The following is a 5,162-nucleotide window of genomic DNA, read 5'->3' as shown; positions in this document are numbered from 1 at the left end:
CTATTAAGGAGAATTGCACGTCGTCTTTTAATTGAGTATGGCATGACAACAACATTAAAAAATTAACAACTTTTTCATAACTAGATACAAGCAAATCAACGGTAAAAGCCGATTTAGATAGACAACTAGCAAGCACCTCAATGCTTTGGAGGGAGACCTTGAAGGCGGAAGTCGAGCGGGAATGACACTAGTGAAGCCGGTAGCGGCCCATGGAGGAAATCAAGAGTGCTAACAAGAGAACCCCATAAAATTTAGATCATTACTAGGCTTCCGAGAGAACTAGCAGGACTAGGAGATAGAATTACAACATATGAAAAATCTCTAGGGTGATGAATTTGAAGTCAAACCAAATCGGATGTTGTTGAAGCTCATATTCGAATTTGAGAAATATGAAGGACTAAAAAGAGATTGGCGACCATGGATCTAATGTAAAAGACTTATAAGAGCATTCCTAGTGAGCTCTCCAAATTTTAGAGGAAAAAAAAAATATACTTTTGTTATTTTAACTACTACTTTTAACAAACTTTTTACATCAAGCTCTCCAGATATTTTTTTATTTCAACTAAATATTAATTTTGTATTAGTTTTAAGCAATCACTTCTAACAAATAAGGAAAAAGGAAAAAGGAAAAGTGAAAAGTGAAGTGAAAGGAGAGAGAAATGATTAAATATTGAATAACCCATAAAATTTATGAGTCAAATTTAGATAGAAATTTTGAAAAGAGCTAAAATAAAGAAATTATAGAGAGTTTGTTCAAGTAATTTTTTTTTTTTTTGTTGAGATTGTCACAAAATTTTAATGAAAATTTTCAAACGAAGAGGTCACTAGAAATGCTTTAATAGTGGTGACGTGTGTGATACATCCAACCGATAGGCCATAGCTGCTAGAATAGGAGCCATAGCATGAAAGAGGGCAGAAAAAGCACGTGAATGACAAAGATAGATGAATGTAAGTAAATCTGTTCTCAAAAACCACAAGCTTAAAAAAGAAAAGAAAAAAAGAAAAGATAAATACAAGTAAAAAAAAAAAAAGGCTGGTTTTGAAGGCATCAAGACGAGGGAGAGGGATTCTTCCCTCCTCCCTAGCAAGGAGCGTCGGTGAGAGACTTTAACAGAGGAATCTGCTTAAATGCTAAAGTTACATGCGCAACTGTATACACGATTGGCATCATATATAATGAGCATTTACTCTTTCTTGGCAAACGTCACTCTCAGCCCTGGCTTCCGTACGCTTTATGATTGCAAAAAACAAAAATCTCATAATGGGATCCAATCAGGCTGCAATAGACATAGCATTTTGCCATTTTCATTGATGAAACCAAACGACTTTCATACATGCATCTTTTTTTTGACTGAATTAAGCTCAATCATAGTGGCCGGCGGCCGGCCTAAACCAAATTAGGAGCTAGAAACTATTACTGATTGAAATACAAACAATGTAGGATCCGTCTTTCAGGGCTCAGCCCGAATGATGAAAGAAACAATCCGGTTGAGCAAGGCCACAGAATTTTCGGAAAGTGGGTCACGCAAATGGAATACATGATCCTCCCCTGGAGCCTCCATCACCTCCACAGCTCCTCCCCAGCCGCTCTTCTCCAATAACTCACGGTAATACAAGCCCCTCTCCTTCAACAAATCCTTCTCGGCAACACAAACCAGCACACTCCCACAACCGAGGCTCCCCAGCTTCGGATCCGAAGCTGGGTTTATGTAAGGGTCGTCAGTCCCACTCGTCGCCGGGCACACAAAACGCCAAAAATACTCGACCGTCGCTCTCCTCTGAGCCTCGGTCGTTTAGCCGCCAATCGGTTCTTTGCCCCAGAAATATGGATGCACAAGAGCAATCCCTTGTAGCTTAACACTAGCCAATCCCTCTACGCCCACCCTCAAGGCCATCTGGTGCGCAATGTTAGCCCCGGCGCTGTCCCCAACAAAAAACACTCTTTCAAAATCTGCATGGCTTTTCAACCATTCATCAACATGGGACGCAATCCATTTAAGCGCAGCCCATGAATCAATATAAGCTGTTAGAAGATATGAAGGGCTAGAATATATAGAAAGTATAATATACTTTTCATATATTTCATGTTTGATTGGTATTGTAATATTTCATATTTATGGTGTGTCATAATCAAATCATGGGGATCTAATTACCATATTTGATGAGGATTTAATTACCATATTTGTATTCATTTTAAACCCTATAAATAGGGACTTTTGTATTGTAAAAGATTAAGCAAGAAAATGCAATGAACTAAAGAAGCACAATGTAGTCTATTATAAGCTTCCGCTTTCTCTCTTCCTCTCTCTCTTTCTCTCTCTTCCTTACATAAAATTCTCTTGTCTCTATTCTATTATTCTACTATTTGTCTTTTAAGTTTTCTATCCTGTTATATTTTCTCTAATGGTATCAGAGCCTGAAAATCGACCAACGTCGTTCTTCCCTTCTTGAAGTTCTTAGTGTACTTCTGTCAAACACCTTAGCCTCAAGATCCTCTCTTCTATCCCTTTTCTGTCTTAAATTTTTTTTTTTCTAATATGGCCCACGCCATTTCAGTTCCTCCACTCAAATTCTGCAGAAAGAGTTCTCTCCACTCCACTGTTCTCCCAAAATCTCATTTCTTTTCTCAAACAAAAAAAAAAAAAAGGCACAAAAAAAAAAAGAGCCTTCAAAATCGACCAACGTCGTCTTCTTTTTCTTTCTGCAACTTCTCTGCGTCTTTCTGTCAAACACATGATCTTCCCCTCTATTTGTCCAGCCACACATAAAGTGTAACACCTCCTCTGCCCTCTCTTTAATACCCAACAACACAGAGACCGTTTTCTCCACTGTTCTCCCACCCAGCAACCAGCAAAGGCAACCAATTCCAGCCCACCGCCGCCTCAGTGGTGCCGCAACCAATTCTGGCCATCCTCTCCAACACCAAACGACACAGTCCCTTCGGCCTCCTTCCACACTTCTGCAGCCCACCATCACCGTTCACTAGTGAGCCACCGTTTTCCGGCAATTCTCTCCAACAGCAACCCATCTCGCCTCCGCCGCCGCCACCAACGCCCTTGACAGTGTTAGTCCACCGTCCAGAAGCACCGGTGCCGTTTCCTGGTTCAGCAAGAAAGGAAGTGTGTGCTGTGTAACCTGCGTTTCTAAACAATTTGTGTGATGCAGATGCAAGGTATGAAAAAAAGAAGAAGAAGAAGAAGAAGAAGAAGAAGAAGAAGAAGAAGAAGAAGAAGAAGAAAAATGATGTAGTTTTGGTAGTGAATGCCCAATGGGTAGTCTCGGGAAGATGAAAAAAAAAAAAAAAGAAGAAGAAGAAAAAGGATGTAGTTTTGGTAGTGAATGCCCAATGGTAGTCTCGGGAAGATGAAAAATAATAATAATAATAATAATAGAAGAAAAAAAAAAAAGAAGAAAGAAAAGAAAAGAAAAAAATCAAAATCAAAAGAGGCCAAATTGCCCATATTATTCTTGCCCTTTGTTGGCTCATTATTGTAATATCCTTTGTTGGCTCATTATTTTTGGTTATTGACTCCATGTTTCTCTTTCTTTTGACATTTGAGGTATTCTCTAAAACTCATGCTCTCTTCAACTCATAGTTAGCTCATTTTTTTTTTTTTTTTTTTGGCCCAAAGTTGGCCCCATCTTTCTTTTCTTTTCACTTTCTTTGGCTCATAGTTGGCCCATTCTATTTTGGCATTTGAAAAGTGATATCATGCCTTATTTAGCCTATAGTTGGCTCACTTTCTTTTTGGCCTATAGTTGTCCCAATCTTTCTTTTCTTTTCACTTTCTTTGGCCCATAGTTGGCCTATTGATATTTAAGGCGTATCTTCACCGTCGCCGACTTCCTCCATTCATCGTCGTTGACTGTCGTTGATCGTTGTCATTTCCAAAAGAAGAAGAATAAGCATTTATTATTGCAAACTCAAGATTCCAGAATCTTCCCCCTTGAGTTTGAAGGGGGATGTTAGAAGATATGAAGGGTTAGAATATATAGAAAGTATAATATACTTTTCATATATTCCATATTTGATTGGTATTGTAATATTTCATATTTATGGTGTGTCATAATCAAATCATGGGGATCTAATTACCATATTTGATGAGAATTTAATTACCATATTTGTATTCATTTTAAACCCTATAAATAGGGACTTTTGTATTGTAAAAGATTAAGCAAGAAAATGCAATGAACTAAAGAAGCACAATGTAGTCTATTATAAGTTTCCGCTTTCTCTCTTCCTCTCTCTCTTTCTCTCTCTTCCTTACATAAAATTCTCTTCTCTCTATTCTATTATTCTACTATTTGTCTTTTAAGTTTTCTATCCTGTTATATTTTCTCTCATAAGCAACAGGAAGAGGGTGTTCTGGGGCTTTCCTATAGTCTACAGAGACAGCAACAACGTCGGCTTCGCCTACAATGGAGTTAAGGTAGCTGTGGTACCGTGGAGTGAAGGCGGTTTCAATGCAAAAGCCTCCGCCATGGAAGTAAACAACGAGAGTAAGCTTTTTTTCGGTTGTTTTCGGAATGTAAAGCCTGGCGGATACGCCTGTTTCGGGTGAAATAATTACATCTTTGGATTCAACGTCGGTTTGCGGAGCAAGAGATGGGGGTTCGATCTTGGTGCCTGAAAGTCGCTCTAGTCGACCATCTTTGTAGATTTTAAGATAGGGAAAGTAGTCATGGGCTACTTCACTGTTGCTTGAATCCATAGCAGGAGGAGGAGGTACAACTTGGAGAAGAAGAAGCTACAATTTGGAGACTGGATGAAGAAGAAGAAGCTACAAAGGGAGAGAAGAAGCTAAATTTGGAGATTGGATTTTCTCTCGCTTATGGGAGAGAGAGGCCAGGTTTATATCGAGCCGACACGCGCGCTCAAGGGATGTACAGCTAGTTGGGGACGAGAATTGACACAGAAAAGTGTATTTTTGTTCTTAGAATTAATTTTTTTATATTAAAAGGGAGAGAGGGAACAATTAAAGGTCCGCTCTCTATCAATTCTAGGTTGGGAACAACCCTCGAGAGAAGCTGCTGCGAATGTCTTTAAGTATGAGGAGTGTTTTTTTTTTTTTTTTTTTTAATTATTATTTTATTATTTTTTTAAAAAAAATTTAAAATAAAATTAGGAAAAGAAATTAATTCTTGTTTTCCAATTTAAATAT

At 38.3% G+C, this 5,162-nt stretch overlaps 1 pseudogene; it reads right to left on the bottom strand.

The window, feature by feature from the left end:
- Positions 1-1,275: 1,275 nt before the first annotated feature.
- Positions 1,276-4,771, bottom strand: LOC133882525 (probable carboxylesterase 2; annotated as a pseudogene).
- Between the last annotated feature and the right edge of the window lie 391 nt (positions 4,772-5,162).

Source organism: Alnus glutinosa, chromosome 11 (assembly GCF_958979055.1).
Source record: "Alnus glutinosa chromosome 11, dhAlnGlut1.1, whole genome shotgun sequence".
In the NCBI taxonomy this organism is placed as follows: Eukaryota; Viridiplantae; Streptophyta; class Magnoliopsida; order Fagales; family Betulaceae; genus Alnus; species Alnus glutinosa.
This window is presented reverse-complemented; position numbering and strand designations above follow the sequence as displayed.